This window comes from Bacillus rossius, chromosome 2 (genome assembly GCF_032445375.1).
Source record: "Bacillus rossius redtenbacheri isolate Brsri chromosome 2, Brsri_v3, whole genome shotgun sequence".
Lineage (NCBI taxonomy): Eukaryota > Metazoa > Arthropoda > Insecta > Phasmatodea > Bacillidae > Bacillus > Bacillus rossius.
In genome coordinates, this window is record NC_086331.1 from 17,684,045 (window position 1) to 17,695,996 (window position 11,952).

Consider the following 11,952-nt stretch of genomic DNA (forward strand, 5'->3'; position numbering starts at 1 on the left):
CCATAGCAATATTAAATTTTAAGCTTCATGTTTATCAGCTAAATGGTAATCCTACGATTAAAACAATTTTCAAAAAAGTATAATTACAAACACCCGTTTTTATTTTCAAACAATTAAACCTATCCTTCACTAGAAAGTCTAGACATGGTTCATTTCTAAGTCTTTTAAACAGTTTCGTGAATATGTTCATATTGAGATCGTGAGATTTAATTGGGGAGTTTTTTTTTAAATCAGTGTGGAATATAAGTTCTACTTTGACAACTTCTTTAAGTACAAACCGGATGAATGCCCTTTAAAGACGACATTGATAAAAGCGTAGTTCAACCCCCCAGTACTGGTTAAATAGGGCGAGTACCGCTGCTTAGCTTCGACTTTCTCACAGGTGAAAGCTTATGGGTGGTCGACACTTACTTGAAACGTAGACTCTTGAAGAAAATAGGCAAACCTCCATCAATTTGCCAAAACTCTGTTCGGCTCAAATAAAAAATTTGTTGTCTGTAAAGTAGGTTTACGGACGATAGTTTAACGTGACAACGTCATAACAAAACATTGATGAAATGATTTCATACTTTAATGAATAAAATTTAATCATTTTTATCGAATTATCACTATTTTGTATGGATACAAAGGAGTGAAATGAAATCTACAATTTAATTGATAAATTTACTTTTATTTGCACTCATTAATTCAAATATGTTTATTACTTTAACGAAGAGATTATTTTAACTATAACTTTTATTCATGTTTGCTATTTAACTTCTTCCAATCCGTGTTATTCTGTTAAGGATAGGACGATGATAGGAAAAGTAGGAAACGAATGGGAGTGTTTCAAGTTTAATGTGCCTCGAAAAAGTCAAATCGATAGTTGTTCCAGTCGAGTGGAAGAGAGATAAATACAGCGCAAGCGTACAATGAGCGTAACGGGACAATGCGCGTAACGGGGCAATGTGCGTAACGGGACAATTTTTAGTGCGTGCAGCCGGCGTTCATCGATTTATTAGACGTTGTCGGGTCAAAAACTATGTGATACCGAATATATATGTAACTTACTAAATAAGTTACGATATTACAATTAACATTTTACTATACAAATTTATTGCAGTACATTAATTAATTAAATTATTAAAAAAATGTAAAATTTATTTATCTTTATATTTTTATGTTTTTTTTAGCACGTATGTAAATTGCGATAGCGTACTTACCATAACGTAAATAACGCAACTATGGTACTCTTGTAAATTAAGTGATTTTACTTAAAAGAACCTACTGCATAAGAAAGTATGCACGTTTTCATTCCTACCCGTGAACAATTGTATGGTTATTAAATATCTCCTTATTTGAAAAAGAAAAATACCACTCAGAAACATTTTGTAGTGATACGTTTGCATAATAAGGTTAAACTATCAAAATGTTAATATAATTATGAATATATGAAACGGAAAATTGTAATAAAATGACTAGATATTGCCAATGCAATGCCCATATAATTTTTATCACATTTCAGATTATTATAAAATATATAATTAAATTAATAGGCTATAAAATATTTAAAATCACCCTAATGTAGAATTTTTATAAGTATTAAAATATAACTGGTACATTTAAATTAACAATATTCAACATGTTCTTTTATAGCTTGAAAATATCCTTCCAAAGGCAACAAAATTGTTTTTCAGAAATGAATAAAAATTATTGATTACATATTGAAATAGTCTATGAACAAAATAACCGATTGAAAATTTTCATGTGGCTTAATAACCATAAATGTTAATAGGGTATAAATCAAGTTAAATTACTAATTTCTTTTAAAACTGGACTATTTTGTAATGAATATTTGATAGGCAGATAATTTATTAATATATAAAAATTAAAAAAAACTGACTTTATACTAGAACTTAGACCTGAAGACTTTTTTAATAAGCACATAAAACCTTAGTGCAAATGGAAAACGCCTTATGGTTATGCAATTTGTATGCGTTTGATCAGCTGCCTATCGCGTAGGTGGCGGAACCAAATAAAAATAATTTCCTTGAATTAAACTGCAACGGGGAAGATTGATATAAAAAAATTTTAACATATGTCATTGCTAGTTTGCACTGTATGTAATATATAAAACCCGAAGGACGGACAAAGAAAGATCAATGCACAAACCAAACACACCGAAAAGAAGCTACAATCAGCCGATGATTTTGTTCAAAATAATGATTTGAAAACAATAAAATAAATTAATGTACAATCGTTAAAAAGTCACTTGCTATCACTTAGCCACTGCAGCTAAAATACAGCAGTCGAAATTTTACAGTAATCAACTTTTAAAATAATGGTTTTATTATTTTGAAGTATTATCTCTACTTGGCCTGATAAATATTGTTTTGTTTATTTTTTTTTAAGTATGATCTTACCACTGGTACATGCATGGTTCTGACAAAAAAATTAAGTATCCTTTATTTATACTTTTTATTTTGGTTTGCCTGTTCTGTAGCCAATAATGCTTTATTAGAACTATCAAGTATGTAATAACTTTAATGTTTCTACTGGCACAACACAAGTATAAATGCCCGAGAACGAATTTGAACCCAGTATATTTGCGTGTACATATATAATGAAAACAGTGCTATTTTATGTAAAATTACTTATTTACAAATATCTGTAATTTTACATGATTAAATAAGTTCCGTTTGTAAAATAAAATACAGTGAAACTTAAGGATCATTGAAGCAGAGATTGTTTACATATGATAAAAATTATATATGCAATTAAAAATAACTATATAATAACTATATAATTTTAAGGCTTAAGGGGAAGTGTTATTTTTATCAATTTCCATATGGTGCCGTGATAATAATCTGAAATAACTGTCTTCCCGTCTCCTGGGCTTCAAAACCAATGTTCGCAGCTCGACCGCAAGTATGATAACATTTCTTTAAAGCTAGATTCATGTTTAACTGACAATTTGAAACATTTGGTGAGTTCTGTAAAGACTTGGCAGGGTTGTAGCTAGAGGTGAGCACACTGTTTTGAGTCCAGCCCAAAAAGCTATGACCCAACGGATTCAACATCGCCCCTTTTATTATTTATATGAAAATGGTTTGGTTGTACACAATCTATGTTTTTATTAGTTTTGATTTATTGTAACTTCATGTGAAACTGAGAAAGGACTCAAATTAAAAAAAAACAAGTTAGCTATACATTTATGTAGCAGGGTACTTAATATACTCTTAATTTATTACTGATTGCTAGAATTTAAAGGAATGTAACCAATTTATTAATAATACTTTGAAATTGATTTTTTCTTTACATCATATTCAAACGGTAATTGTAAAAATATTTCTTTTAAATTTTCAAGTCAGTTTGATTACTAAATTGTAATGATGTTCAAAACTACAGTATCTTATTAAATATTGTATAGTTTAAGAGTATAAAATAAACCTTTAAAGGACTTATGTTGGATTATTACTTTATAAGGTGATACAATACAAAGTTTGTTAGATAGTGTAAATTCCAAATGTTAACGTCAAAACAAACGAATCCTTTTGAGTTATATATGTCATCACACACTTTTTGGTGCATCGGTTATATGTTCATCCTTTTAATTATTTTCATCACTTCCAATCATTTAAAAGACATGTTATTTTCTTAAAGTGTAATAAAAATTCCACAAAAGTCTTATGTAGACCAAATCCTGCTGCAAAAATTCACATACGTTAATTACACCATTTAAACATGTTGATTTTTCATCCCGTAACTTGACATAACCACTCAAACTGTAAAAACATTTAACTTAAACTCTTTAAGTATTTAACAGATACGTACACCAAGGAGCCTACAATGTTTTTACCTCTTTATCCAATGCGCTGAGAAAATGTGTTTACAAACTGACTTATTGTCACCGTTGATTTTAAATTATTATTTATGGGTTAGTTTCTTTTGTTTTGAACTGTTGTTGTCCATCTTAGGTCACTCATATTTTACATTTTTACTGGTCACATATTTTGCAATGAATTCACCCTCTAATCATGGGTGCAAAGGCCTCAGTATTCTGTAAATATATTTTCCTCAATATCGTTTTCCAGAAACCGAGAGAAATGTTCTTACATTTTTTTCTATGTGGCTTCATTTACATTGCATGTGTTTCTTTCCCTCTAACCTTAATATAGGATAGTCCAGTATTTAAAAGAATATTTTCTTGTGTTTTGACTCTTCGCCATGTTCATGTTAGTTTTTCCATTGATCGTAGACAAATTCCCAACTCTGTCTTGTCCCCATTGATTGGATGTGGGGTTCTTGTAGTAGACTCGAATAATCTTATGCTAGTATTTTTTTTCACTTGCAATCTACGTTTTTAATGATGCTTTAATCTTCCTTAGTAACAGCAGGTTATTTTCGTCTCTTGCAGATTTATAACTCCACGCTGCTATCACTGTATGATCCTGTGGCATTATATTTACCTCGATTATTATCATTATCGTAATCAATATAATCTGATGAAAGAGTTTTCAGGCTTTGTGTGGTGTTTTGTTACTTTTATTTTACTACGGTTCCTATCATACACTTTTTTTTGTTAATCAGGTGATATCAATGATTTTTACATTACATCGATTTACAATCAAATATAATAAACGAAATATTTATTGTCTACAATGGCATTATTTTATATATTACAACATTCTCAGGTTTTACTACAAGTGAATCGTCATTTGAGTTTCATAAACCCAATTTAATAAGTAAATACTTGTAATTATTAGCCTTTGTTTTCTACAAGCAATCGGATTGAAAAAAATCATTTTAAAAGTCAACAGTTGTGGTTGGAAACAATGTTTTGAATGTGAATTCTCATAAATAATAATGTTTGCAGTATTTAATATTACTGATAAAATTAAAACATACATTCCCGCCCATTGGTGAAACAATAGCAATTTTCTTACGTTCAAACAATTTCTGCAACGTATATAGATGCATACTAATTATGTGTGGTACATAAGACTTAAGGCTACAAACTATGTCTTGTGTTACATCATGAAGGTACTGAGAGCTTATCTCGACATATGCCTTTTATAACTTACAAATGTAAGGATATTTGACTTCGGGCATATATTTGGTTTCTTTGTCCCGCTCTTTATTATAGGTTTGACATGGGCCCAAAATACCAACCGAAATCTGACCTTTACCTTATCATTACCGTCATGACAACTCAAAATGACGATTTTTTACTTATGTTCCGGTGACCATGCCTATAGAAACAAACTAGAGAATACAAATTGATTAAAAATTTTTTTGCAAACACAATTTAATCTATCATATACAACAAATTACTTTTTAAAGTATGGATATGGTTAATAAAATATAATTTCACTTTAAAAACACACCGAGATCCTTCTATAGGAAATTCTCAAAATCGATTGTGTATTTACGTGATTAGTTGAAAAAATTAAGTCGATTTATATTGTAAATGTTATACACAGAGTTATATTATTACGTGGTATTAAAAAGTTTCTGTTATAAAGTTATTAGAAAGTATATGTCCTTTTTAAACCGAAGACAGTAATTCATATTTCATTTTTCAATGTATAATTTTTAAGTCGTCTTTACAATGTATATAGATAGCAAGTGATTAAATTGGTTTTATTGTTAACAAGGACATTAAATAGTAATACGAAAAATTACCTCCTTAGGATACACCAGATAAGTAATTAGAAATTTTGACTCTGATACAACTGTCTTGTAGATATTTGGAAAAAAAAATTACATTATTATTTTAAGACCAAAATTATGAACTTTCCTAAATGTTATAAAATATATATTGGCTTTGCTGAAATCGGATTATTTTTTCAGAATTTTATACCACCTTGTTACATCACACTTGTTATCTGTTGTTAAAAAGGTCTCAATTTAAGAAAACCATGATGAGAAGACGAAATAACTTTTTAAAATAAAATCATAAATGTCTGTGCATGATTTATTCCAAATAATTAAAACTATCAAAACAATCGTATTGGCCGATAGTTAGAAATTATTTTTTGTCGCTTTTTACATAGAGTGTAATGTTATTAATTTATTTCCAAACTACTGGGGAAAATATCATCAGAAAAAATAGCACGACATATGTGCTAGTGTTAAATCAAGGTGCTCAGAAAAATATGTTATAGTTATCGTAGGTACAGGCAAGCAAATGGAAGACCATTTTTGAGGGTATACAATGTAACTATCATATGTTTTATCAAAATCTAGGAGAAAATAGTTGCCAATACAGTCACACATGATTTGAGGTTAAGTTTTATAGTCTTATCAGCAATTCTATTGTTCAACTGTGCACGATAACCTACTTAATGGTTTTAACATAAGTGCAAAATTTTTTGCTTCAGTTTTAAAACAAAACAAATTCATTCTATAAATTTTTTATCTATGTTCTCTGTGTTCTCTAATATCCATTGACTATGGAATTAAGTATAATTTGCAGCAATATTATTTTCTCGTAATTTATAAAAACATGTTATTTAATTTTTTATTTATGAGTTATTTAAAGAACAAAAAATAACATATATGCACGTTTTTAAAAGGATTAGCCTATGCTAGTAAATACTTTGTTAAAAACGGCCAAAGACGAAAAATACTCGCTAGCGCGAGAGAAAATAGAAAGAAAGAACAAATGGTTTCGACTCTCACTCGCACTGGCTAGTCATAACGGAGAGGCCCGAGAATAGCCGAAGACCCTTAGTTTGTGTTTAGTTCACACGTACGTTCGCACGCACACTAGCCCCACTTTTACAAATACGCTTTACTACTTTCTCTCCAATACATCTCGCTCATGTTTGCAAATACGAAGATGAACCTGAGAACCTTTTTAATGTATTTTTAATCCTCCACGACGTTTGTTTGAAACTTTTTTCGATTAAACGCCTAGATTCTGAGAAAAACTGAGTCAAACCAATTTTTACCCCATTTCTCCAAAAACTTCACATCCGATTGCAAAAAAAAAAAAAAAAAATAGCACCATTTGATTCAGCGTCATCGAATTACCCTTATATCAAGTTTTCAGGTCTGCTGGTAATAAGTGCTTACTTTTCCTCTTGTTGACTGGCCTATTATGGATTTTATAGTTTAAAGCCACCTGGGCCATTGTTTATCTGGAGAACCCAAAGACAGTGATAAATCATCTGAAAACGAACTATCGACTCACAGGCATTTGCGTTAAGGTGTGTCACAAGTCAGTATATATGAAAAAGAGAAATTTTATCAATTTTAAACTTGATAACGTCTTATAAATCGATGAACGCCGGCTGCACGCACGAAAAAACGAAAAATTGTCACGTTCCGTCTGAGCCGAGCGTGCAAGACCCGGCCAACAACCGTGCGAGAAAATATTCTAAAATATCAAACAGGTTATGGCGGGCTTTTTAACTAATTGTTCGTGATTATATTTTAACAAATTATTTAAATTAAATTTGCAAACACTGTAAATAATATTCCAAAATTAAAAAAGTATCCAATTTTTCATCAATGTTTTCTTATGACGTTATCACGTAAAATTATCGTCCGTAAACCGACTTTACAGACAAACCCCTCCCCCCCTTCATTATTTAGACGACTGATAAGTCTATCCTTTTGTGTAACAGAAACATATTTTTTTTAGTTTTTTTATAGGTAATCATATAATAATTAAAAAAAATCTGAAATAAAACTTGTCTTTAATATTTTTCTAGATGAGCTGGAGAACTAACCTGACAACTCGAGGGTCATCAAATCTACGTTCCCATCGAAACCGCAAGTATTGCTAATTTTTCAGCTTGCGCCAAGTTATTGCCTGTTTGCGAATTCTTAATAGACTTGGCAGGGTCGTAGCCAGAGGTGAGCCGGCGGGCTTAAGTCAAGTCCGAAATGCTATAGCGCTAAGGACCCTGGAATCAATATCTTTACGAACCATGGTAAAATTATTCACTTATACATAAACTTCCTTAATAGGAATTTTCAAAATTTTATTCAATTTTTAATTGTAAATATGTACTTACTTAATATTGCAGTATACTGAACTATTTTTTTTACACGAACAGATTGCTGTGTTTGTAGACATTTGCCTAAATCTGAAGGTACTTTAAAATAAAGTATAACAGTTATGTCATTAAAAACTTTTGTAATTCAATTGTATTACAGTAGAACCCCTCATATCCGACCTTCCCACAACCGACTCCTCCGGATATCCGACCTAGTCTCCGTGGTTGGCGAGCCTGTTCAGACTTGAAAAAGTGACGCAAACTGTAAGGTCAGACGTGATTGTTGGTGTAGAATGTGCTCGTACTATAATCTTGTACTGTTCTATGTTTTTCAACGTAACGTAACGTATTATGGGCAAAAAAAGTGGAGGGACACTTCCGCAAAATCAAGTTTGGCAAAACTGAAACAAAAATACATTACTGAATTCTTTAAATAAGGTTTGCTTACATTGTATTCATCTTATTATCTATAATTTAACAACAGTAAATGTTCGAGATGTATACAGCAACATTTTTACAAATAAAGTTGTATTACTCTACAAACTGTATAGCTGGGAAAGGCGTTTTTTTTTGCTCCTACGGATATCCGACCTTTTGGCCGTTCCGACCATGGCCCGGTCCCGTCATGGTCGGATATGTGAGGTTCTACTGTACTTAAATAACAAAAATATAAGATAAAAAAATATTTGTTCAATTGTTCGGTCAACTTTCCGAAACTCATTTATTGCTACGGCCTTGAAACACAGCTCTGTCGGCAAAATACCTTCCACAATACTGGCTTTGACCGTGCCAAGCTTGACTGACTGAAATGCTACGAGAACGTTGTTACTTAGTTGTACATCGTGCGTGATTTCGCCGGGAAAAAACTTCACCTTGTCGCATATGTTTCTTCCAAACAATACCAATAAATATTAAACATGTTAGCAATTATACTGGAGGCTTCTGATACTGGGTTCCAGGTGAGGAGCCAAGGAGACGGTTTCCGCCATCTTGTATAGTGAAATCATGGCGACCTTGAATTTGAACTTGACCTTCATGGCCGCCGTGGCTTTACTATCCAAGATGGTGGAGACAGGCTCCTCGGCTACCTGGAATCCAGTATAATGAGTATCCAATACATTCTAGTCGTGCTTTTAAACCTATTTAAGTTTTTTTTCTTTTATTTTGATTTGGCGATTCTGGTTTCAAGTTTTTCACGATAAGTGATTTTCACGTTTTCAGCACAGAACCCGCACACACTTTTAAATACATAATAAATGAGTTAAGCACACTAAATGAAAGCTATGCAGTTTTGTGTGCATTAACTGTGTTTAAATGAAAGTAGAAAATAATAATGGACAATGTTTAAGCACAATATATTTTAACACAGATTTAAGTTTTTATTAACTAATCTAAGATCCGAGAATAAATGAGTATGTTTTCCTGCCCGGTAGGCAGCCTGTATGGCTGCTATGAATTGCCGTGAAGCAAGCATTTTAAAAATTGCATTCAGAAACAAAAACGAATGTGACAAAATCAACACTGGAAAAAATTGAATTGTAATGTCACATTACATTTTTTAGAAACTTTACATGTTTATAATATAGTTTTAAAAAACAAGTTCAATGTAAGTTTATGCGATTTAACACAAAAAGTTGCTATTAATCATTTATATACAGGCCTTGGTGAAATTAAAACAATGTACAACTATAGTTACAATAAACAATGTTCAAAATCACTAATTATGATGTATGTGTGAAAAAAAAACATAAAGAAAGTGTAAATTAGTTATGTGCTATTTATTTCATTATTGCACTGTAGTTGCATAAACACATTTATTCATTGTAGAAGGGCATTTTATTTTTTCATAAGTGTTTTGAAAAATTTTCATCTACAATTATATACCTGCTTGTTGACCAAAACTCACAAAATTTACGTATGCTTACTCTGTAAATGGAAATATTACGAAACTCAAACGTAAAAGATTATTCAAAAAGTAAACATTAATTACACCTTATATCAAACAATAACACTAAACAAATTCGTAAGCAGTGAATTGTTTTCACTTTTATAGTGTGTGCATATTTATTGAATGTTAAAGTAACGGTAAACTTATGGCACATTGACACACTCATAGCTTAAATTTAGATACTGAAAAAAAAAAGCAAAGAGCTAGAAAATATTAACCACATAATGGTATTTTACATAAGTGCAGAAATAAAACATATGACAAAGTGTAAAACTAAAAATATTCTAACATTTGTTAAAACTTTGCAACTACATATCGTTGTGTACGATTATACATAATTTTTTTTTTTTTCAGAAATGGAATACAAATCGTCACTATAATTACTGTTGAAGAAAGTGTTTTATTTGTTTTCTTGCTGCCTCAATGTAGTTTTCGCGTGTCTGTGCCTTGGATTGCCATATCCTCCCGAATACTACTAGGGTATGAGTAAAAATATGGCCTAATTACAAAAAGCAAAGTAAGAGATCAGCGATACTTAGTATTTTCCGTTCCGTTAAACCACAATAAATACAGGAAAAAAAAAATTGGGTTTTGCATTGAAAACTACGAGAACATCCTGGACAAGGTAAGTAAAAAAAACATATATATATATATTTTAAACTAAAGAGTGGTAAATTTCGCGACGTTATAGATATTTAAAAATAGTCCATTAATTCGAAAAAAAGTAGGTATTATATTTTGTACAAAGCCTATTTCCAATGAAAAAAAAAAACAGTTGATTTGTTGTTTACCATGTAAATTAAATGCAAAGTTCATAATTATAAATTTATATCAACACTGAAAATAAATTTAATGCTTTGAAGGCCAAGAAAAACCACAGGTTTATAATTTTGTAACTAGAACTTTGTGAAACATTAATAATATATGTAGACAGAAACCTAAAAAGAACATATTTAGGACTTAAATTACCTTAAAATGTGCATTGAGGGTTTTAAAACATGTAAAATTCAATTTTATAGCATGCAATGAGAAAAATGAGTTCCAATTCATCCCTCAAATTAGCAGTAGTTTACACTCAAATTAAAACATATTATTTACATATTTAATATTATTAAAAATAGTGTAAATTTATAGAAAATCTAAAAACCTGAAAAATACTCATATTCTTTTCTCAATAAAATAAACTAAAACAAAATATATATTTAATATGATTCACTGATTGGCCCATTAAATTTGAGTAAATGAGAAAACTCAATCATCAAAAGGAGAATCATAGACATCCCATTTAAGATGTCTCTCAATTAACCGAAAATCTAAAGGACTGTGAATTCTATCCTAGATGTCACTTAAAATCGCAAAAACTTTTTTTCACCTCCAAATAATATAATTTAAGAAAGGTTATGCATATATCCATTTTTGCTAATTATTCTTGAATTTCTCACTAATGTGTATAGTACAGAAGTTTGAAATTTGTTCCTAAGATTTGCCAAATAATTGATTTTAAAAACAACTTTTCGTTTATTTTTCTGGTGTTTGAGTTAATACAATAGGGCTTATATAAACTATTCACATTAAATTAAAATATCGGTGTTTTCTTCGAATGCCAGGATAAATAAATTTTAATTCTTTAGTTTTGTAACAATTGTTACTAGATTAGAAAAAAAAATTCTCCACGCACATTAACGTTATTTGAGTCGATGAGAAAAGAATGGCCCAAACGTAGATCTGATTCTTTCACGCTATTTCAACTTCAGAGATAAAAAATATCTGGAGGATCGTCGAGTTAAAAAATAAATTTATTATTCGTTTAACTTCATGATTCATCAAAGGCTTGGCTGTCATATAAAGTATCACAGACATGACAAATATTAAAGTGTTTTACTAATTAGTGACTAATGAATAAATTATATTCGCCAGAGTATGTATATCTAGGTTGTATGTATAAATTATATATATATAATGGATAAGTAAAACCAAAAAAAAAACTTCCCGTCACTTATTGAGAAAGTAATGATG